The 24,932-nt window shown below is 42.7% G+C and overlaps 1 protein-coding gene across 8 annotated transcripts in view; it reads left to right on the plus strand.

Moving 5' to 3' along the window:
• The window catches only part of DENND2B (DENN domain containing 2B), a 154,359-nt gene that overhangs the window by 15,129 nt on the left and 114,298 nt on the right, over positions 1-24,932 (plus strand). For 7 of the 8 annotated variants that reach the window (XM_069016789.1, XM_069016786.1, XM_069016787.1 and 4 more), the window contains 2 exons: positions 21,806-21,893; positions 22,470-22,543. The gene's annotated coding sequence lies outside the window, so the exon portion shown is untranslated. The remainder of the gene's footprint in view (positions 1-21,805; positions 21,894-22,469; positions 22,544-24,932) is intronic. The other variant, XM_069016785.1, reaches the window with a different exon arrangement.

Below are 24,932 nucleotides of genomic sequence, written 5' to 3' on the forward strand. Positions count from 1 at the left end.
GTCATTGATCCAGCCAAGTACCACTCTGCTGCCCCACTCTTTGTTCAGGTCATCCTGGAAGACAATGCTTACTCTGCCGTGCTTTGCTGCTGTGAAGTGAAAACAAGGTACTGCCCTCAAGTCAGAAAAGGCCTTCCACCAACAGTGGCAGAGATTCAATGCCCCATTTCTTGTCTTGAGATTTTGTTTCATTGTTCCAGTTTGCAAAGCAGTCTCCAGAGGTTTCTGAAGTATGCATGAATAAGAGAGAGAAATGAACTCCTAGTTTCTTTTGGGAATTTTAGCTTGGAGACAGGCCTGTCTATCTAAACCCATCTCTTGTTCCTATGGGCTTTGGCAGGAATCTGGTGGCACAGCACCCTCCTACCTCATCTTCTGCTTTTTCTCTATACTTACCTTCATTGTTCATGCCATGCTGTTTGTTAATAAGGCCATGGTCTCCTCAGATGTTTTTTTTTCCATTGGCTGCCTTTTATTACCTTTATTCATATTCCAGTGTTGTCTACAAGCACTAGTTGTTGATTGAAGCCAGATTTCTTGGTCTTTCTACATGCATAAACTGTGTGTAAGCAGTATCAAAGGTCCCTTTTTGATGTGAAACAAGCAGATAGAAGAAGTGGGCAGGAAGCAGAGAAATACATGTTAACTTTGATTCATTTATTGGTAGTATACTAAAAAGTGGTCAAAGATGTCACTCACTAAAAATTCTCAGAGGTTGTGGGCTGACTGGGCTATAAGCAGGTTTATGCAGCACTGGTCTTGAAAAATTACGTATGGGAATCTTCATCACATATGGGAGAGAAGTTATGTTTATATCCCAGAATATAAATGAGATGCTAACTGGAACAGCTTTGTAGTGTGGAATGTCTCTCTTTCCTTCACAGCTTTACATAGTTCAGTGCTTCCCCTTCTTCATATCCTCATGCCTAAAGAATGCAGACGAATAGCTGGAAAAGGTTTGTCTTAGTGCTGTCAGGTCATTAAGGTTCCTGGCCAAAATATATCCCTGACCTCCCTGGTCAGAGGAAATTTCATCAACGGCAATATTTTCACTGAGGCTTTAGCTAGAGTGTCTCAGCTGTTGTGGATGAGGCCTGAGGGTGCTGAAGGGGAGAGATCAAAACCTGCTATAACTCTTGTTAAGAGTGTGTCTAGTGAAAACCTTTATGCCTCATTTCATGCAAGGCATGAAATCACGCCTGCAGATGATACAGAGAGGCATTCCTCCTGTGTCTGTATTTTTGTAAAATTACAGCACACTTCCCATTAAAATCCTGGTAACTTAAGATGGGTCTGTTGGCATCTCCAGCTGCAGAAGTTCAGCTCTTAGAAGGACCTGATCATCAGTTATGAACATGTGTAATTAACACTGAACTGATTGTACCACAAATTTCAGAGCAAACTGCTTCCAACAAATCTATGTGTGTGGACATGAAGCGTTTTCATTTTTCTGTAGAGGAGCAATTGGCTTTCTGCTGCTGAGATCATGCCTCCAGCAAGCTCTCTCTGAACTGGAGCTGTCTGCAGCCTTGCAGCACAAATGGACCGTAGCAGTGTGATCTGAGAGACTGTTTATGAAAAACACCGAACTGTTGTCAGGCTGGCATCAGGAGGAATGCTAATACCTGGTCAAGGAGAAACATCAAGAGCCAGGATGAATTCCAGCCAACAAATTGGAATTCTGCAGGAAGCAATACAAAAATCTTGTGGAATATTCCATATTCTGCTCACATTACAGACAGCTGTTTCTATATATCTGAATATAATCAAATACTCAGAATAGACCATAGAATCCTTTAGGTTGGAAAAGGCCTCTAAGATCAGTGAATCCAACTGTTAACCCAGCACTGCCAAGTCCACCATTAAACTGTGTCCCTAAGTGGCACATCTACATGGCTTTTAGATACCTCCAAGAATGGTAACTCAGCCGTTTTCCTGGCAACCCATTCTAGTGCTTGACACCGTTTTGGTGAAGAATTTTTCCTTATATCCAAACTTAACCTCCCCTGGTGCAACTTGAGACTGTTTTCTCTCATCCTATCTCTTCTTACCTGGAAGAAGAGACCAACCCCCACCTTGCTACATCCTCCTTTCAGGTGGTTGTAGGAGAGTGAATCTTACAGCTTCATTAGGAAAGGTCACATCAAAGCACTTGATCCTGTGGAAAGTGGAAAACCCTGACTGTATATAAACTGAGCCCTTAGCAGATATTCCTCTGATGCTGGGAATCCTCTCCCATTTTCCCCTGAGGAACATGAGAAGAGTACTTGAAGAACATTCAGTTGCAGATTAAATGTGCAAGTCACATCTGTTATTTGACAGTGTAGTGTTTTACCCCTTCTGATAAAGAACCCATGTATGGGGAGTTGACATAATCTTCCTCAAATCGTTAGTAACTGATTAGTTTCAGATAAAGTTTATTTTCTTGCAGTTATTATTGTTCTTAGTCCCGGCCTTTCCTGTTTTGTGACCCTTGTGGGAAGGTTAGGTCTCATGATGGGGCCAGGCTGATTTTGCCACATCAAGAAATCTAATGGTTTAAACTTCTGGATTCAGTTCCAAATGACCTATGTACCCATATGGCTTCTGCTCATATTGTTTCATGTATTTTCTTTATTATTTTAAAACTTGATGAATGTGGTCACTGTTATGTACAAGTACCTGCAGAGCTGTGTGTCTTTTGGGGAAGCTGAGTTTTGCTTTTTTGAGCAAGCATGCAGTGTTGAAACAGAGCAATGCAGACAATGTTAGAGCCCTAAAGTTGTCCTTAGGGAGAGAACATACAAGATCTCTCTTCTTCCTCCGTGTTTCCCTCCTGGAAACTTGGACTACCTGTGGGACTCCCAGGACAAACATTCCAGCCCACTTCTGCTCTTTATTATCTCATACTGTCTTTGCACATGTCCCCAGAATACGAGTGTGCCTTTTGTAGGCATCTGTATCAGAATAACCACCAAAGATTGGAGGGCAAAGCCCCCTTTTTAACTTCAGGGCAATAAGAAAACCCAACCACAATCTTTCCCCCCCAAACCCCTTAATCCTCCCTGCAAAAAGCCCCCAAAATATGTAGGTAGTGACACTGCAAGAGCTTTTGGTTGGCTATTTAAAGACAACACTGTTTAGGGGTGGGGTGAGGTGTGGGTGGAATCAAACAGTGCAGGTAGATTATTTAGAAAGTAGACAGCTGTATGTAAAATGGTATCCCTCCCAAAACAAAATGATGTCTCCAGAAATTGTATCTTGGTTTGCTGGTACCATATAGTATAGGATGTCACTATGAAGGTGCCTATACAGGTGATACATTTTGAAAAAACCCAGATTTGAAACCGACCCCTGGTGGTTTTTCTGTTGATCATATGCTTGGTTTTGGCTTGTATTAGTTTTGCACATCACTGTGCCACTTTGCAGAACCTGCAATAACTTGTGAAGTTCATACAGTGCACCTGGCTCTTGGTATCTGTTCTTGGTAGAAATCAGTTCTCTGGATTTCTCTGCCTCTACCTACGAACAGGAAAGAGAGTAAGACTTGTTTGTTTTGTTTGAAAGGATGATATGTAAAGAGGAGGAGAGAATCTCCAGGACCAAAAATAAAACAGCTCCAAAACTGGACTCCAGTTTTCTTTCAGTGCCTCCAGCCTGAGCTCTCAACAGGCAGAGAGTAAGGCAAGGCCAGAGTGCTCACAAGGATTGCTGCATATCCTGAGGAAAACTCTCTGGTGCCGTTCTAGTTTTGCTGTGGGGCTGTAAGGATGTTCCCTGCCACAATGCATTTAGTGCAAATGTAATAAGCTTTTGAAAATTTGTGTGGGAATAACAAACTTATTTTAAGATTTTGTTTTTATCTCAGGCTAGCTAGGAAAGTCTGGATAGCTGAGAACCTTGCTAAGCTTGAATAATTGAATTTGTCCATCAGCCCTTTTTGTGAGCAGGAAATCGTGCATTTCTGTGATACAGTATTTCTGTTTGAAGAGGAATGATTACTTGCAAAGGTGCCTTTCCTGTTCACACATCTGATTGTATAAGGAGGGATGTTTTGAACTCTGTCTGAACCAGATGGGTATCTTGCCCTGGAATTAATCACCAGGAAAACCAGTGACCCAGTTTCCCAAACCTGCTCTGATACCGGGTTAGCTGCTACTTTTTCAGATTTTCCATGGGTCAAAACCAAGGTGCTGAATCCCTTTGGAAAAGGTGTTCTGATATATCTCCTTCTGCCAAAATTTAATGCCAGCCCCTGGCTACCATGTGATGCTTCTCCTAATCATGCTCCAGGGTCTGTCAAGCCAGACAGGGTGACCAGGAAATGGAAACAGTGTGGGGTGCATGGCACTGTCAGGGAAGAGAGAGCAAGGGCTGAACCATGAGAAAGGATGAGCCAGGAGCTGAGGGTGACCCCAGCACAGGTACGACAATGCTCTCACTGACCTCAGCAAAGTCCCACAGTGCTGTCTTGGGGTGTCCAAGTGGGACCAGGTTGGTGACGGTGACGGATTTCCCCAGTAGCCCAGCGATCACTGTGCAGATGTGGAGAGAAGAGTCGGGACCAAGTTAAATCCATGCAAGCGAGTCAGGCCCAGCAAGGACAGGGCTGGGGGTGGGCAAACCTGCAGCATGGCTGAGCCTGAGCTTACCCCAGGCTTCTGGTCTCTTGGGCAGTGGTGTTGGGGGTGCAAGTCCCAGGTCTGGCTGGACAAGGCATTTAAGGGGTGTTGGTGCACTTGGGGCCCTGGCAGCTGCTCTGATGTTGGCCAAGCACTGACATAATTAATGGCACATGTTATTTACTATGTAAGAATTTCTTCTGGGCTCTGTGAGACAGCTCAGTGACTAAAGTGCTACTGGGTGTGAGTAAGGAACAGTAGGGCTTCCTTTCTGGAGGCCAAATGGTGAGTTATGAGTGTACCCCGGGCCAAAGCATGGAAGAGTCCAATATTTCACTTTCTGAGGAGCAGACTGAGAAAGTGGTTGAGCCTTGATGAGCTCCTCCTTGTTGATGTCCCCTGCAGTCCCAGGGTAAAGCTGAGGTGGGCAGTTGTCTGCTAAAGACAGGGACATTTCTGTGTTAGTGAAGGGTTTGAGTGAATGTAAGTTTTGGAAAAGGGAAGGGAAAAATTGTTTTCTCCAAATTTCTAGCCCAAGACTCTTCATGGCCAGTTTGTGTTTAATTTTCCTTTGTGTTGGTGAGAAAAAAATGCACACAGTGAGTGCAGTGAATAAGGTCTGCCTTGAGGGCTTGTGCGAAAAGCTGGCTGAGCAGGTCACTCTCCCGGCCTTGCAGCAGTAGGGTGGTGACTCAACACTTGCCTGAAAATACTCAGTGCAATTCTGAAAATAGTCAGTGCAGTCCTTTTAAATGAAGGAATGTGGGTCTGGTGCAGAGCTTGAAGAAGTCTGTGGAAAAGCCCACGTCGACTTCAGTGGTCTTGAGAATGAAGCTGTGCAAGATTTGCAAAGAGCTGGCGCCAGATGCGCCTCCCACCCACAGCTCAGGCAATGAACATGTGTGCACAAGGTCGGGGCCATTATAAGAGAGTTCAAAGGGAGCTCTTCATCCAAGGAGAAATGTTCATAGGCTGATCTGTCCCTCAATAATGCACTTCCACACAGCAGCCATCCACAGCATGGGGCCTCTCCAGAGAAGGGAACATCACCCTGTCCCCCAGGGCTGAGCTGTACACACATGTTCTCTGGGAGATTAAGTTGCTGCATGTGGGGTTCACAAAATAAACATGCAGGAAAGTCCTGCAGCTTGCTTGCTTGCAGTTTGATCTGTAAGAAAGGTCTGTGGTAGCATGTGCTTTTGCAGTCAACACATATTTTTGGGGAGTGTGGCTGAAGTGTAGGCAGCACGTAATGATTCATGTGGAAACAGTAATTGCAGGAGTCGCTATGGAGGGGGTTATAAGTAAAACTAGTGAATGAGAAGAATATGTTCTTAACCGTCATGACCTCTTGAGAGAAGCCTGATGTGCAGATGGATATGCTGATAATGTGCAGATGAATATGGTGTTATTTGCTCCAGGAAAATACCAGAAAGTTTTGATAGTGTGAAACCTCCTGCCCTGGGTTGGTGGATCTCATCTAAGTTGTTCTTTTTTTCCATCTCCAGATGTGCCATTTTTTGGGTATGAATCCCTCTGGTAGGGCAGGGAAGAGCTGATCTTCATTAGGTAGAATGTGATAGGTTTTGTTACATCCTGAATCCCTGTAGGGACACTACAGCTGTGTCACAACCCCAATGTGGTGGCTGTATCCTGCAAGAAGTAGTTGTCAGCTTTCACACAGAGAGACAAAGCTATAATCGAAACACTGGATGTTTATCAAATATCTCTCATTTGTGTTATTAAAGGTAGCATTGCTCACATTGGGTTAGGGTGTGCTGGTCCGGTCTTCCAGTATTCAAATTCCAGTCTGGTTGATTTCTCTCCTCTTCATCTTTACACATCCTGTAAGGCTGCCATGTTGTGGTCCAGGTGCTGTTCTGTTTTGCTGGCAAGTGAGGCAGATCTTGTTTGCTCTGTATACAATTACAGTGACTAAGGAATTTTAAAGTAAGATCTAGAAGTGCTGTCACAATGTGCTCTTACCCAATGTTATTGTGTGGGAGACAGTGGGTGGTAAATGCAAAAGAAAAAAATCCAAAGCTTTTCTTCCTTGCTCTTGTCAACTCTGCCAACTTTAATGGAGGATTTTTTGGTTTCTATTTGGGTTTTTTCTACCTTTTTTTAAGGCCTGAAGCTAAGTGACTATCAGAAATCTTGACCCTCTCTGGCTTTTATAGCTAAACAGGAAAGCTTAAAACATGAGTCCCAGAGGCTTGAGATCTGTAAACCTAATAGGAGGTGTTTCACCTTTATTTATTCCTAGAATTTTGTGATTTGTTTAGGTCATCTCAGAGTGTCTCAGGGATTTATTTCAAGGCATAAAGTGCTTAAAACCAGTAGCATGAATTTTTTCTTATTTTTACTGTCCACTTGCTTTGTGGTGTTAGAGGGAGAGCAGGAGGTGGGTCTGTGATTCAATGCTGCTCCCAGTGAGCTGAGAGCCATGACAGGAGAAAATTGTGTCTACCTGGAGTGGTCAGAGATTGTGTTCACTGAGGAGAAAGAAACTGGCACTTTGCTCAGGGCTGGGGTGAAGAGGGAACTTCCATTATCCTTCACACAGCTGAGTATTGGTTAGGGATGGACAAAGCCACACTTTTTTGTAACTTATTATTTACAGCACAGTTACTTCCCTACTGATGTCACTGCAAGTATATTTAATTGCTGTAACCTCTAAGCATGGCCAAAGGTCGATCAGAAGAGAATCTGGTACTCCAGAATTCTAGCTCTGTGTAAATAAACAAATATTTTGGTAAATCCCTGAGAATGGAAGCTGGGGTCCATGGCATGACAAGCAAACCCATCAAAAATAGATTTGTTGTTGTTGTTTTGCATTTGATTTTATTAGCAGACCAAATTTTCCAAGCAGGAGGGTTGCACACACTGTATGCAACTTCCCTAAAAAGTACTTTCTCTAGAAAGCTGGGGGAAAGGGAAGAGAAGGAAAGGAATAACTTTTCAGTGATATTCTCCTACTACTTTTGTCTTTCATTTAAAAAGAGATGCTAACTCATAAGCTAGAAGCTTTCTCATGCATCAGGATAGTACAGCTTTATGGCCAAGCTCTCCACTTTGCTCCCATTTCGGGAACTGCACCGAAGGTGAGCAGGGCTGTTTGCAATGCAGGCACTCTCCTCCTGTAACACCTGCTTTTCAGAGCAGAGCTTTGCAGGAAATCAGATGTGATTGTGCACTGAGAGTTTTTATCTTCCTGCCAGCCACACAGATGAGGCTAATTTGCTTCCAAAGTTTTTAATAGTTAACAAAGCATTTTGAGGTTTAATTTTCAGACCCTTGGAGGTTTGATTGGTCCTTGGCACCTTTCACTACCTATCCAGTTTTATTTGGTAGAAAACAAACATGTTGAAAACATTGAACTATTAAAAAAAATAAACTGATCCAATCCTCCACCCACCCCCTGCCTCCAAAACTCTTCCAGGATTTGAAGTTCTGCAGAAACTTGCCTGTTGATTCTGACAGCATGGCGTGTGGGAGGAAGGTCTAAGCCTCAGTGATAACCAAATTGAGTGGGGAGTAGCTAGTAACTCTGCTGCATGTTTTTTGGGTGTCCTGTTATTTGACTCCATTGTTACAGCTTTAAAACAGGGTCCTGTATGTGTTTAAATAGCTGTCTGCTCTTGGTCAGCTTGGGAGCCTAGTGGCTGGTGTGGTGTTTGCATTTTTGTGGACACATTAAGGACAGGAGCAATCACTCGCCTCCAGGTGTCTGTGGATAGAGTTTCTTATCAGTTATTTCAGCTCCTGACTAGCAGGTGCAAACAGGTACTTGTTCATCTAAAACTCCGGCGAAATGAACTATGCCTTCAAAACTACATACCCCGCTTAATGAAGCAGCCTCTGTTAGGTAGGTGCTGTGCCTTTGTAGAGGACTAGACAAATTTACCTTGTATTACCTTAAATTTACAAGGTTAAACCTATATTGCCTAATATGTGTTTGCTTTGTTTTAAATAAGTTTTACAGGGCATAATTTTTTTCCTTGATGATCACAGTGTGCAGGTAGTAGTCACAGTATTATAAGGCATCAGAGGAGCATTAGTCATCTGCATATGGTAGCAATCTGGTTATTATAAACTGCATCTTTATGATAACCCATGTATTAGGTAAACAAGTGTTATAATCCTGCACTTGAGGCCTTGAGATTTTCATGTGACTTTGGGTAGGTCAGTGGTACCATGTTAGAGTGAAACTTAGGGTTTAGAAGGTCTTAATCTGTCCATGCTTGTTGCTGGCTGACTCCTGGCTCTGAGCTTGCCTCCAGGTGACTTTTTGAATTGAGGATTGCAGAATCCCTTTCTTCTGACATCTACCAGTTTTTATTTTGGGGAAAAGAGGCAGAAAATCAGGACAGTTAAAAATAAGTTAGATATAGCATTGTCAGGAACCAGAAAGGCTTTACTTTGCCAGAGGAGAGTCATACTTCACATGTGAATGATCTTCTTTTGACCTAAACTTAAACCATGAGTTCGGGGAACAGCCATTTATAGGAGTGGTTAGGTCTGTAATTCACTGTGTGAATAACAGCATGGTCTGAAAGCAAAAACAAAGATCCTTACTTCTCGTCAATGAACAAAATAAAGACTATCAAATTCGCTTGGGTTTTCTTGTTGTTACTTGAGTTTTTTTGGCTTGGGTTTTCTTTTTTTTTTTCATGGAGTGGAATTGGTGGGGTTTCAGAAATACTTTCAAACAGTGCAAACCATTTCCTATTGTGGCTGGCAGCTGTTCTCTGTGTTTCAGATGAGGGGCACAGCAACACTCCTTAAGAAACAATTGCTTGCAAAGAACAGATGAATCTGAGGTTATGGTTAAGGGAGAATGCACCCCCATGAATTACTGCATTATTATATGTCAAGAATACTTTTGTAGTCTGTCACTGAAGCGACCGTCGAGTGGGATTCTGCATCCCACACTTGAAAATGGTCCCAGCTCAGCCAAATACTCGAGCATGTGCTTGAAAGCTGAGCATTGACTTCAGCAGCTTGCCTAAGGGCTCGCTCAGGTTCCATGCTGGCCTGGAAGGCTGATGGAATTCTCACAACAGCTCTCATGTGGTGTTTCCTGTGGTGAGAGTGGACAGTAATATTTGTGTGTTTCCTGTGCTTGTGAAATACAATGATCACTCCTTCTCCTTTTGCAGAGCTTATTACCTGGCTGGATCTCTGGGGAGGGTGGGTGACACCCACTGGTGTGGTGGTGTTGATCTAGGGTGAGTTGTGCTGTGAGTTTCTCCAAATTCACCTGTTATGAGATATGGTGTTGCCATGTACATGACACAGGGAGCAAAGTTGACATGGAGCAAGCAACTGATGTTAATTGGTGTAGCTGCTTCCCTTTAAGGAAGGAGAACCAAATCAAAAGATACGAAGGTGATCACTCAGGATTGACTAATGCTCTTGATTTTCCGTGCCACCAACCTGACTCCTTTAGCATGTGACTAGCAGGGCTGATATGCCTTAGTCATGATGTCTCACCCTGAATGGGCTGAGATGGGGTATTACTGTGCTGGGTATGGATATTCCCATAATGATACATAATGATGTTTTTTTTTTTTTTTCCCCCTCACAATATTGTTTTATAATTTCTTTTTTTTTAAGAGGGAAAGCAGTAAATCAGTCTCAGCATATTGGTGATGAATTGACAGACATATCAAAGTTAGTTACTGCATCAGGTAGGAAGCTGGTGATGGTTGGGTCTGTGCAGTTGTAGGGTAGGAGATGGGCTGTAACCTACTGAGCATATGCTGGCTCGGTTTTTGTACAGATTGCTGGGAGATCGACTTTATGCTTGTTTATTCCTTCTGTATTGATTCAGTTCTAAAGTGAAGACAGTTCAATGCAGAGATAATAAAGAGAAAACAAGTCTGACAGATGTTTTGTCACTTTTGGCAAAAGTAAATAATGAGTGTGCAGAGCTGTACAGCCCTGCCTTTGTGTTTGGAAAGTGCACATGATTTACTGCAGGAATCAGTTTGGCATAGCATAGCTGTGCCGATTCAGCAGGACCTACCATTATCTTGTCATGTTTTTTAGCAAATTGACTTTTACAAGGCAGCAATTGAAAAACATGAAAGAGAAATGTGCTGAGCAACCCATCCCTTCTTGTCCCCCTTCCAGTGTCTGTGGCAAATCTGCCACAGTTGCACCCACGGGCATGATGATGCTCGGCTCCCTCACTCGCTCGCAGCCTTTGGGCGTTCCGCGTGCGTGAGCTGGTGTGGGTCTTGATTTCATTATTGTGTTCTCAAGCTCCCAAGCTGCTGACTTTTCAGCTAAGTGCAACAGTTCACACATGGCTTTCTGTCGTGCTTTGCTTTACAGACTTAATAGGAGTTTAGTGGTACAGCAGGAGTAACAAAAGCACCGTTAGCAACATTTTGTAAATCTCGCTGCTTTTCAGCTCTGCTCACCCACAGCTTGCGGTCTCCCACGGACAGAGGAAAAATGGCCAGAAAGCAGTGAGGTTCCTGGGCTTGTCCTGACTAGCACTGCCTTTGACTGCCTCTAAAGGCAGAGTATTGAGCCAGAGGCACTGCTGGTCTGACCCTGAACGGCATTTTTGATGTTTTTAAAGTACATCTCTATTCCAGTCTTAGCACTGAATTAGCTGTAGATACAGTATTTCTGCATTCTCATATATTTGGCAAATGTGCATGGATTGTGTTTATTTTTAAGGCGTTAATTTAAAATGTATAAAACTTTCCTACCTTCTGGGAATTCGGGATGTTCAGCCCCATCTATGCCTCAGCAAATGGCTTCTATTTAATACCATCTTTGTAGGTTACCATTGAGAGATGGCTATGTCAGAGAGCTAATCTGTGGGTGTGCCCAAGGGTGAAAAAAGAGCAAAAAAGTAAGACTGAGGGGAGTGGAGATGGGAGAAGGAACATTCTTCATTAATGCAGGTTTTTACAATGGATAATGTATGGGAAGGGTAGGGGCGGAGATGCTCCAAGAGCACTCTGAGATAACAAAACAGCTTGTTTAGCTAAGCAGGATGGAAATGGCAGCCCTATCCATTCTTCTGTCTTGCTCTCCTGTGAACTAACCAACACTCAAGCCGCACTGTTCGTGTTTGGGGCAGGACTGTGCACAGCTCCTTCTCCTCTTCCCTTGGGTTTTGAGATGCCACTGCAGGGCTAGTGGTGTTTTCCCTCTAGCTCCTGAGCATAGCAGCTTCTGTCTGGAAGCCGATGACACTGCCAGCTCCTCATGTTTTGACAGGTCCTCTGGCACCAGCGTGTGCCTGTGTGTCACCACATTCCATGAACCTGCTCCACAAACCCTGTCTCAAGCCACAGTACTCGTTTAATTGAAGACATGACTATTTCCTCAACAGAACTTTCCTCTGTAGAAAGTACTTGTTTCCTTTCCTTTCCTCTGCAGAAAGTTTTTGTTACTCAAAAGACCCATTTTGAAGATAAGCCAGACACACCAGAGATGCTAGTGAGGGAGATCCATCCTGAAGAAGCAGGTTTTGGATCATGCTGCAGCCCATCACCTGTGTAGGTTTTGCTTCCTCTCTCAAGTAACGTCTTGAAATCTTTTGAATGACTCACTCAAAAGGAAAAACTCTACTCTGTACTAGTGGTTAATGGGTCTTTCTAGCAGATGTAAAATCCAGTGAAACATATACAGTTTCTTTACTTTTAAGAGGAACAGATGATTTAATAAGCAGCTATAAATCTCTTGGGAATGTAGAGACATAGTCAAACAGCAAAGTTTTGCCAGATTTTTCACTGACTAGACTTATAGCCTATGAGTCATAGCGGTCTGCTCCACTCTCCACCTCAATTGCCTGTTGTTGTTTTGGCTTTTAGAGGTGCTCTTTGCTGCATATGGATTTTTTATCACCTTCTCCTGTTAATGGGCTTGCTCTTTCATCCGGGAGACAGACTTCAAGGAGTTGACTCTTATTCTCTGTGTGTGCATGACAGTGCATGACGTTTCTTTTCCATTCCTAGCTCACTGTGCCATTTTAAAATTGTATAAGGAAAATGTTTCTGAGGAGTGTATTAATGCAGCCTCCTAAATGGGCCTACTAGTGGGGGTCCAGTTAAACTGAAAGAGATATAGCCAGTCTCTTCTTAATACAGTAATGCTTTCCTTCCAGCAGTCTGTGGTTAATGAATTTATTGTAACAGTATTTCTAACAGATCCGGTTATTATCAACCCTTTAGAGATAGGGGAACAGGTGGAAAGCAGAAAGTTGTTCCAGTTACCTCTGTCTCATGCTGAATTGCAGGGGATGGTTGTATTTTCTGAGGTACTGAGCTGCCATTACAAAAGGATGTAAAATGACACCATGTTTAACAAACATCTTCTACATTGTGTTGGCCTGCTGGCTTTCTATGAGTGTCTGAGGTATCTGGGAATGGGGGCTGCAAGCTCTTGTTTCATTTTACAGCTGGTTCACAAGCCATGTGAATTATACTTGGGAGCCACTCTAGAGGAGGTAAGGAATTAGAATTACTAAGATTTGCTCCAGGTCACGCCCAGGTAAACCAGAGATAAAACTAGTGATAAGACACAAGACTTTGTGTGGAATATTTAACCATTGTGGAGGTTTTTGCAAGACAGGTGCAGTGCAGCTTATTTTGAATGCAGCTGGATGGAGGGGATTTTAAAATTGACTCACAGCACGGATTTTTTCTTTTAAATCTCTCAGTGTAACTACAAAAATCTAAGAAAAATTGTGCAAAATTCTGACTTCATCAGAAGAAACAGGCAGTAAAAATCAGGTTCTAATTCTTTCCGTGGCTCAGGACTGCATTTGTATTTGTTACTCTCTGGGACCATGTAAATTGTGAGGGAAAATTCTTATTTCAGTGGTAAGGATGATGAGAAAACCCTGTTCATGTTTGGCCTTTTCCAGGCTGAAAGGAATATCAAAAATGCATAGATGTGAAGCAGGTTAAGAAACTGGAAACAGCCTTTGAGGCTGTTTAATGTACAGAATTGTATAACGTGACCAAAAATAGATATTGTTTGAAGTTCATGGTGGGATTACAATTTACTGCATTATTCCAACACCTTCAGAAAGCCAAACAGGCCTTGTGTTACTGGGCAAAGAAAGCTATCCAAGGTCATATACCTGCATGGGGTCAAAATCAAGAACAGCATTTGACTCTTCTGACTCCTTGTTAGGCCCCTCCACACAGCGCAGGAGGAAGCACAGAGGTTTTCAACACCATGCATATGTATAAAATAGCCCTTTCAGCTCTTTCTGGCAAACTGTGAGCTTTGCTTTATGCTTTCAGTAAGCACAGAGCTCTCACGTTTACTGATGGGACTTTCACACGTCAGGAAATCAGAAAACTGGAGACGTAATCAGCGTGTCTCTTCTTGAATGGGGAATTTTCCCCAGAGCAAGTTGTGATGAGTGCTCCTAATGATTTGCATCTTACGGTTCAGACTTTCCATGAGCTGCTTCCAGCACTGTAGGCACTAACTTTTGTTTGCAGTGAGCACACACACACCCAGCTGCAAGGGTAACAGCCATAGCTTACATGTTTAAATCTTGGCATAGCTCTGTGGAACTGATTAGGAGTGTCCAGTTCCTTTGGAAGCCTGGCCCAGCTGTGGGGTTTAGGTGGAGATGTCGGTGTAGCGTTCAGTGCTACCCCAGGTTAGGGGTTAGCTAGAAATGGAGGCTAAGAGAGGTTTTGCTTGCTCTTCTTCACTGGCAACCAGGTCTTTTGCAAACTTTCTGGTGTGTGGTCTGTGCACACTAAATGGCTGATGCTGAGCCTGTGTTGTGGGATTTCACTGCTTCCGTAGTATGAACAGCAAGCAGCAGCAGTTGCAGGGAGTGAGTTTTGTCCATCCCCTTAAAACAATGTACATAGCAATGGGGAACATCATGTGACTACATGGACCTTATCCAGAGTTTTAAAGGGAAAATATCTATAACAGTGTCCTGGCCTATGTAAACTGTATAGTTTTCCCAGACTTGGAAGAAAAGCACTGGTACTTTCCCAAGTTCCACCCTTTTTGGTTTGATGTGGAAAAAAAAAAGGTTGATTCTTGCTTTCCTTTTGTCTCTAAAATGGGAAGTAATTTAATGAAAATAAGAAATTATGCTTTTTCATGTCAAGAGGCAAAATCTTATCTCTGAGCCATCTGTTTTGACAAGAATGAAGCAGAATATGTACTTTTTTTTTTCTTAAGTAATAACCTTTACTGTTAATGGTGAAGAAAAGATAGGTAGATGTGTGATTCTCCAGCAGCCTAAATGTGGACATTGGGACAGTCTATCCTTGATGTGGGGCTATTTTCAGACACATCCCCCAGCTCTGTTTGGAAGAATGCACAGAACTGAAGGAGGAAGGATGACCTTGATTTTAAAGCATTCATCTGGAGCTTGGGTGCTGGGAGCTGAATTTCTAGCCCTGGGACTGGCCTCCTCTGTGGTCTGCAGCGTGTTGCTCAGGGAATGTGTGTGCCACACAATGGATGTCGGCACAAAGGGCCCTGGAGCTGACTCCAGGAGGTCTGCACTGCCCTACAGTGCAGTTGGGCACTGTGTGGAGCCACGACCCCTTTCCAGAAAATACAGCTGCACTAGTTCAAGCACTGCTTTGTGCTGTTGGAGCCGTGCTGCTTCCAGTTCTGGAGTTAGGATGGTTGTGGCTCATTTGGACATCTCTGTACCACACTCCATTGGTAAACCCAGAAAGCACTGAGATACTGAGAAACAAACACAGAGTTCATAAAATGTTTTTGAACTGTCTGCATGGTCTGGTTTTGGATTTCTTTTGTTCTGCACAAACTCATCCTAGTCACTCCAATGTCACTGGCTTTCATTCCCTCTGCGGCACTGGAAACCAGCTAGAAAAAAAAGCTTCATTTTGGCTGTTTCCCATGCCCAAATTGTTTTCCAGAACACTCCAATTTTGACTGACCCCAACTACCGCCCAGGTTCTAACTCTGGCCTTGGGGGAAGCAGCAGAGCCTGGTGTTCAGAACATTGTTGGTCACACACAGTTTCCAGAGGGCCACTGTGCAGACTTGCACACAAAGCCATTGAACTCCTTTTTTCCAAGCAGCCACACTGGAGTGACATTTACATGGCTTTGCAAAGCACCCTGAGGGCCTTGAATGAAAGGAGTTCTGCATATTCAAAGCAATATTATGTTTATCTGTTCTATCCAAAGTAGAGAAGAAAATGCTTTATTGTCTGTGGCTTAAAATCTGCCTGCTAAGATGTTTATGACAGTGCAAAAGACAAACTCTGTATCCCTGAGAAAACACCACTGGCTTTGATTTCAATGGGGTGAAGGTGATGGGGAGTAGTGCTGGGCCAGTGCTTGCACTGTCCATCCTCCCCAGAGATGGGAAGTGGGGCTCACAGGCATTCCCCCAGCATGTTAGCAGCAGTTCACAGGGTCTCCAGGCCAGCTTGGAAGTTCAAGTCATGACTAAAAATAAAGGAAGCCAACTGTGTTAGAACACAGAGAAGTCATTGCCTTTTGTCCAAAAGAACATTGGGCTGACACTTTCTTCTTGGAGTCTCTTGGCTCCTAGCATTTCGAAGATAAGATCTATCCAGTCAGAGGGGGTTGAATAAACTTCCTGTGAACTTTCATAGTTGATGATCAAAAGGAATCACAAAACATGTTGTCATTATTTATCTATTTATTTATCTATTTAGAAGTTCAAAGAGTATACAGTTCTATTGGTTGTGATTTTTTTTTTCTCATGTAAACAAGGTGATATCATAATGGATGCACAGCCTTAGGGGCCCACATTTTCCATTTTGAGTTTAAATTAAGAACTCTTTTCCTCTGGAAAGCATCTTTTCAGGGGGAAAAATGTGAAAAATGCAACCACCACCCATATTCTGCTTCAGAAGCCGTCCCTGTAATATTATGTCCTTGTGTCCCTTGCTTTGCTAAAAGATTCTCTTCCCTGTTAACTTCATATAGCCGGTATATCAATAGAGATGGTTCCCAACAGCATCTTTTTCTTTGTCCCACTTCCTGGACACAAGTACAGGAAGGGCTACCTTGACAACAATTTGAAAAGTTCCCCTTCAGCTGGGAATTTGGCTTATATGATCTATATTCCCATAATTTATGTGCCCCTCTGTTCCCAATAAGTCAAAGCTTTGCAGCAGTTGCTCAGATTCACACAAGATCTAGTCCTCCCAGAGTTATATTCTTGTGTGTTCTGGTTCAGTGCAATTCCAGGTGTGAGGGGATCTGTTTTTTGAACTGTCTTCTGGTCCCATGTGTACCATCTCGTGTCACAGGATGTGTGCTGTGAACAGGAGCAACAGAAACTTGTCCTTTCACTTTTACTTGAAAGAAACAGTAGTGAAGTGAGACAAATGGAGACCTTGCATTCATGTAGGGTCAAATCAGAAATCCTGTGGAATTTCAAGCAACTCATCGACATCTCTCCTGATATGGCTGGTTCCCAGAGAAAGCCTGCTTGTCTTATTTGCCCTTCTTGGGACATAAATCCACCCTTGATGGGGATATACAGACAGGATATTTGTATCCTCTCCTTGGGGTCTTCTCCTTCTCCATCAGTTTTGGACCTACAGCTTCCTGTCTCTTCCTTTTGGGCATGCCTGGAATGTGGCAGAGCCATGCAAGGAAGGGTGTTGACTAGAAGGAAGATGGGTTGCAGACAGGGGTTGCTCTGGAGAGTTAAGGAGCAGAAGGACTTATTTACATGAGATTCCCACCTTTGGTTATCCCTCTGGCTTGGCTTGGTGCCTTGGCCTGGTGCCATCTGACACAGTTTGCAGCGCTGGGATGTTGAGGGCTGACTGAATTGGCTGCCTGGGCCCAGAGCCAGTTTGTATGGCTTGTTTGGCTTTGCACTGCTTTTCTAGCAGGGGAGCTGTAATATGTGTCTCCTGTCATGAATCAGACCATAGGTATGGATAATTCTCAAACCAGGCATTGGCATGAGTTAATTCCATGCTGTTCATGTTTAAAGTTGTTTTATTAAGGAATTATTCAGCTTATTGCTCAGCAAATTTTCAGCATCATTAGCAGGTTTAGAATAGGGATTGTGTCCCAGTATGACCAAACAGTGTCTTAAAGCTTTAATTGCCAAATAAAAACTCTTTCCACCTCTCTTTTCTAAAATATACAACATTACTAAACCATCACTTTGGTAAAATATTGTAGCACATGTTTGGTGTATTTTTAAGTTCTTTTGAAGTCAATGTTTAAATGCTTTGCTGAATCAGGGCCTAAAATAATAATATCCACAAAGTTAAGCCACTTTATTTTTGAATGAGTGTTTGCAGAGGAATTGAATGCATGTCAGCTTCTTGTCCTGGCCCTCAGGTACAGATCACCTCTTAGTTTCAGTGAATTAGAAACCTTTCCAAATTGCTGTCTTGCGCACAGTTGCAGTGTCAGGGTCAGACCCAAGAATGGCAGGCTCTCATTTTGCAGAATGACATCAAACTGAAATGGGATATAGGGCCATAAAGGGATTGGCAGCATCTCAAAGAGAGCACAGCTATGATTAGTCATTTCCTATATACATACTGTATAAATACTGGGGATATACATACACATTTATTTTTTGTGAAACCAGTACTGTGCTGCAAACCTGATCCTTGCTAGACCATTGAGGAGGTAATGGAAACTTAATTCTCCTGTTAGAAGAGAGTTGTGCATGCACTTTAAGTAATGGATCTGAAATGGGGGAAGAAAACAAGTCCAGAGCTGACTGATCTTTGTCCTTTGCCTGTGCAGTCCCCTTGCAGCTGGGGAGCTCCTGTGTTGGGTCAACTCCTTTGCTATCCTTTGCAAGGCTACAGTGTACTGTTGTGCTACTTACTTTGGTACCACAATCCTAGCAAAACATGCAGTGAGGCAAAATTGAAATTAACATGCCACTTAAGGCAGTGGAAGGTTTAATCGCTTCAGCAGAATGACGCTTTTGGGATCAGAGGCATTATCTTGTGCCACTTACTTTGTTGTTGTGTTCTTACACCATCATGTTGGAGTGTAACAATAAGGGCCAGTGCTGTGCACTGTTAGTTTAAAGAACTCAGTGGTGCTGTGGGACTGCTTCAGAGTGTGTGGTGTCTGCTGCCCTGCCTGTCATCACTTTGTCCCACCTGGTAGTCCACAGAATTCCCTATGCAAAAGTATTGAGTGCTGGGTCTCTATAAAAAGAGCAAAGAACACAGTTTTTGTAGTGCATGTGTGCTTTACATTAAGAGCTGGCTCGGGCTTTTCTCCTTATTTCCATACCTCTGCAAGTCACTGCCTGGTGATGAGGAAGTGCTGCTCCCAAGCTCCCTGACTCTCCCAGTGAGGTCAGCAGGAGCTGCAGGCACTTGCAGCAGTATTGGGTTAAAAACATACTGGGACAGATTAATTAAGTTTCACTTTTTGTTGTTGGGTCTTAAATTACGGAATTTCAAACAAATATATATTTGTTGAGGTCACTGAGAAGATGTTCAGTAAATGTGTAGAGGTGACACGAGGAAGAGCAATAAGGTGGCCATCTTCAGTGGGAAAGGGGCAAAAGCCCTTGTGAAGCACAGAGAGTTATTTGAGGAGGGGAAAAATCCTAAGTAACTTTGCAAGAGTGTTTTTTATCTAAAAAACACAAAGGAAAATGCTACTGAAGTTGGAGCAGTGATTAGTTTGAATTTATGCCTACCAGAGGTTTGTGCTGCTGTTGTGGCTTAGTCTGTAGCTCACCTCTGATGCTGTGCTTTCACCTACTGAAAGTGATAAAATTTCATGAGGAACAAGTCTGATTTTTGTTTCCTCTCCTGTTGCTGATGATGGCTGCTTGGAAAGCATTCAGTAAAGAATCTCAGACCATGCAGCTTGCAGAGTGGGCAGCTCATGGTTCCCTTGCAGGTCTCCAGGCAGAGACTGCAGGTGTGCCTGGTGAGGGCTCCTGCTGGGCACTCACCCTGCTCAGTGCATGCCCGCTCCTGTGCCTCATGTGGCTGCTGCCTCAGGGGCCAGGAGCCTAGGAAGGAGTGCGTTCAACCAGTCAGAAATGGGAAGTGTGTCGGAAATAAGAAACTAAACATCAGCTGCATGTGAGTAATGGATTTTCTGTCTCCTGCAGGGGGTGAGGGTACACACTCTGATGCCTTTTGATGGCAGGGTAGCCATGATGCTGTAACTAATGCAAAACCAGCTATTCATCATGTCCTCTGCTTGTGATTTCAGACTCTGTCCTGATTCTAAATTGTGTTCTGAGGTATTGATGTGCTCAAATGAAAGCCCAGTGAGAAAAAAGTAAAATGTGGGAGCTCTTGTTTCACTGGGATCAGTCTGAGCTACATATGTCACCTTTTGGCAAGAAGCTGATTCGGGATGTATTCATGAGGCTTAGAAAAGAAATGTGCTTGTCTAAGGGCTTCTCTGGTAGTGACCTGCCCAAGACCAAAGCTTGGGTCATAGTTCTACTCCTGTGCCTTGTTCCTACATATTTGTGTATGTGTGATATATTTTAACGACTTTGCTTTGCTTGGAATTTTAAACTGTAACAGAGTGCATATGTAATGCACTGAGCATTTTCAATGATTTCTAAATGCCAGCTTGCCTGCTCCCCCAGAACCTTGCCATATATGCAGATGTGGTCACAGAATGAAGTGCCACAGAGCCATGAATGCTGGAGTGGGATGTGATGCAGATGGTTGGTGCATACTCCCGTGTTACCAGTAATGGGGTCTATAGAAGATCTGAGCGTGATCAGCCATTTCACTTGTCCATTGATCAATTCCTAGGATGTTTTTTCTATCACTTCTGTGTCTTTGAACACTCTCTCTGCAGTGATGTAGTGTAAAACATTACTTTCTTGGGAGGAATTAGCAGTTTCCCTCTTTCCCCAGTCACACTGCTGAAATTGTGCCCACTTGCCACATGTGATGAATTTACCTTAGTCATACACCAAAGGAAGCTTTCAGGACCAAACCAAGTTAAAAGTTTTTAGTATTTGTCTCTCATGGCTCTGGATGGGCATCACTGATGCATTCTTAGGGGAACTTAGTGTGAAATTGCAAACTTAGCATGTGGCACTTTCATATCTAGGAACTATTTGATGTGATGTCATTTCAGCATCTTCTGGACCCTTGATAGCTTAAGCAATTGTCTTGTTATATTTATCTGCCTGTGAGTAGTCTGCATGCAGTTTTTGGTAGCAGTGTAAAATATGCCTCATGTATATGCTTTTGTGTGATGTTATTGTTAGAGAGAGAGGTGGTTTAAGTGTGCAATCTGCTGGGAGCTCTGTCACTCACAAAATTTAGTTTTCTGAAGTACAGAAAACTGGTGTAGTTTATGTCTAATAATGGCTATATGGGGAGACAGGTGTTCCCATGAAACATCTTGGCTACCTCACACAACCAGAAGGGTAATATGCTGACTCTTTAATCTCCTCATCTATAAACCTAGTTATGTTGATTATATAATGTATGTTTTCTTGTGTTCAGCTCCCCAAATAACATATAAAGGATTTCATAGGCTGATGTTGAGTTTTAAATGCAGGGGTGGAATATCATAGCTGCCCAATGAAGTGGTTAATAGATACAGGAGAAATTGATTTCCTATTTAGCTTGGCATAGGCAGCTTTGCAATTTTCTGCCCACTAGAGGGACTGCTGCTTATACTGCTCATTGCAGAGCACACTCATGAAGTCCCTTCAGTATCTTTTATGATGTTTTAAAACTTTGAATGATTGACTGATTAAACGCTCTGAAGATTGTCTCCAAGATATTTCTCAAAGTGCAAAAACTTTGGGCACAGTACTCTTCCTCTGAGTCCAAATACTTTTTAAACTGAATTTTCTTAATAAATGTTCTTTCTTTTTTATAAAGTATTTTCTGTTCTCTTGATTTATCAGTCCAGACTTTCCTATATGACGTTGGTGGGGATTAATTTAGATTTTTTTGTCAAGGAAAAAATGTTGTATGTCTTTATTTATGTTTGGAGTAAGTTTTGTTTTGCAACCATGGTGCCAGTGAATATGGTAAACTAATCAGTTCTTGTATTCGCAAATGTCAGTGAAATGAGTTTCTCCTTTAACTGGGAGATAGCAAGTTTTGGGTAAGAGGCACTTAAACTTACAGTCAGTATGAGAAAACTTCCAGATCTATCTGTGTGTTCTTGTTTAGCTGGGGGATTTTTTTTCTGTTTGTTTGTTTGAGTTCCTGACCTGCCCAATTTTCTTCTTAATTACAGAAACATGAAAGAATACAGGAAGTCCTGCATGATCTTATGAATACCTGTGCTAATTAAGTCACTGGCTTGGTACTGGGAGAACAGCAAGGTAAGCAGTCAGGCCATGCCAACAGCATTTCTTGTAATCTGCATGATTGTATTTCAACAAAGCTTTAGTGCTTTCAGATATCAAATTCATAGCAAGGCAGGCAAAGACAAATAGCCTGCAGGTCTGAATGTGATAGATTTACTTTTAATTCAAAGCTTTGGTGAGCAAACATCTCTGTTTTCCCTTCTGGGGGAAAAAAAAATACAAGTTTTGTGGTCATTTTCTCTTTTTTAGAAGGCAATATCTCTAATTTCGACAATCAATTCCTGACCAAAGCTCAGCTTCCTGGGCTGACTCTGGGGAGGGGCTGGAGGAAGGGTGGAATGTTTCAAAACTTAGCTGATGAAAAGGCATGCTGTTTTGTGGATGCCTCCCAGAATTGTTTAAATCTCTGTGTGTGTGTGCGCGCGCGCTTATGAAGGGGGGGAGAGAGATCTCCATGACAACTGGCCTGGCCAGTCTGTGTTCTCTGCAATCATTCTAGCTGGAATCAGTGCTGCGAGAGGTCATATGAAGGAGTTATGGGAAGCACAGCAGGTATTAGACACTAAACGACTGGTTTTCTGATTGCCTCAGATAATAACACAGAGTTTTGTCTGGGAAATACAAATCTGAGAATGGAGTGGAAAGGGAAATGCTCCAAATTTCAGGTAACAAAAACTGCCTTTTTAATGTTATGTCCTCCCATTGTAAAGTTTGCAATTTTTTTTTTTTTCCTTACTGGTGGTGGTGTTTACTCCCAGCTGAGAGCGTCGGAGCGAGCTTGGATTCCCTAACTCTGGGGAATGATGTCATGCGGTAACAGTTGGATTCTATTAGCCAGGGAAAGAGGAAACATCCTGCATTTTTTGTTTTGGGGGGGGGGGGGGGGCGGGAAGGGAGTTACTTTGGCTCTTTGTTGAATCTTGTGCAAAGGCTACAAGAAGTGTTTAAAAGAAAGTTTGTAACAAATGAACTCCTAGAAAATACCATTTAGGACCTTGACAGCACCAAACCTTAAACCCACTGCAATGATTACTCCTATATGCAAGAAAATTAATTTGGAAATATTACAGAAATCAGAAGACTTTTCTTTCATCTTGAATGTTCCTATATTCATCTTTAATGAGAAAATTAATTAAGGTATAATTAAGCAGAGGATTTGGAGCCTCCCTGCACTTGGGATCCTTTAGTAATTGTTTGGAGAATGTGCTGCTATAGAGTTTCTTCTGGGTTGGGCTCTCTCAAGCGGCTGCTCATGAATAGATGATGCTGGCAGCATTGTTCTTAATAAGGTTTTCAGTCCTAGACTGTGTACTTCATAGCTCTAAATCAGCCTTTTTGGGGAAAGACACTGAGGAGAGAAAGCAGAAAAGTCATAAATTCAGCAATTTGAAAGGGACTTTTCCTCCTGGCTTTCCTTTTGCTAAATGCTATATTAAACACTCAATGCTAGGGTATAATGCATAGCATTTTAAGCAGAAAAATACCTAATGATGAGTGTACAACTGCTATATCCTAATGAAAAGACTTAAAAATTTGATATAATCCTACTTTGCCAAACATCACAGAAACACATTGTATCAGCAACCATGTTGAATATATTAGGTCACCATTGTGCTGTTTAAATTCCCCTTTGGAGATGCTCGTTTCTACTTTTATGCTGCTTTGTTCCCGTCTGTGAATTTCAGTCATGATCCAAAGCTTGCTGGAGTCCATGGGAGTTTTCCCATCAGCTTCAAAGGGCTTGAGATCAGCCCCTGCCTGAGAACTTCCCAGCCTCTGTGTCAGTCTTTTGACTGCAGGACCAGGCCACAGGCTCTCCCTTTTCTTTCTTGAACTTTCCAAACAGAAGGTCTTTTGTGTTGTTCCAAACAATGCCAGGCACTGCTGACTGGCTTCATCGTGGCTGCTAATAACACACGCTGGAGATAATGGTGGTGCTGATCTCCACTTTCTCCTCGTACCTTCCTAGAGGGAAAAGTGCAATGAACGGAAATTGGATCCCTCTATCCCACCTCCTCACCTCACAAATGGCTGTTGTTTACAAGTGTGTATGTGTGTGTGTCTGTCTGTGCTAATTGTTCCTTGATTAAAGGGCTGTGCTTCAGAGGGGAGTTCCAGGAAGACTTTAGGGAAAAACGCTGTCATAGCTGTGACCTACCCTAGAGCACTCACACGGGAGGAGCAGGCTGTGCTGGAGCAGAACTGACAGCTGTCATCTGCAAACTGAGGACTCATCAGGACTGCCTAACACTTTGTGTCCACCTCTTGCCTACCAGCTTGATTCCATAAATAAAACACTACTGTTAGCAAATACTGATAACCCGGTTTGGAAAAAAAAAAAATTTAATCTCTTTGATGGTTGGGGCCAGTTTAATAAGAAATCCTTGTGCTGTTTTTGACTAGAAATGAAATATCTGTGGAGCTGGTGTGCTGATTTGAGCCATCTGCCTCCTTAAGAAGGAACACTTTGATGGTGTCCCAAGTTTAAGGCTCATTTGCAGGAAAATGCTATTAGTCCCTGAAATTTCTAAGACAGAAAAATCTAATGATTTTCAACATCAGAGCCACTGCTTTTAAGCAGTCTCATTTTACAGATGATCATCTTGGGAATCCTGAGAGATCTGCAAGGTGTTGCAAACTGGTCATAGCAAAGGCAACAGTGGGTTTTTGGTGTGTATGTGTTTGCTGTGATGCAGCAGGAAGCCTGGTGAATTCTCTCCCAGAGTTTCTGGCTGAGTGGCATTTCCCTTAATGGTCTGTGCTGTAGCATTTGCAAGTTACTTTGAAAAGTGATACAAGGCATCATTCCCTTGGTCCTTTAAGATAATTTCCATATGTTCTAGCATTCTGAACGTTTTCAAATGAAGTTTTCATATGTTATGCTATGGATAACTTACAAGTAGGAAATAATAACTAAAAAAAAATTATATATATATTTTTAACTACAATAATAAGCTTGACACATTGTTTTTTCATCTGTTGAGGGAGTAAGCAATTCAGGAGGGCTGCTGGGATAGCTCATAAGGCAGGTGGAGTTCTTGCAGGAGTCTTGTA

This window comes from Aphelocoma coerulescens, chromosome 5, assembly GCF_041296385.1.
Source record: "Aphelocoma coerulescens isolate FSJ_1873_10779 chromosome 5, UR_Acoe_1.0, whole genome shotgun sequence".
In the NCBI taxonomy this organism is placed as follows: domain Eukaryota; kingdom Metazoa; phylum Chordata; class Aves; order Passeriformes; family Corvidae; genus Aphelocoma; species Aphelocoma coerulescens.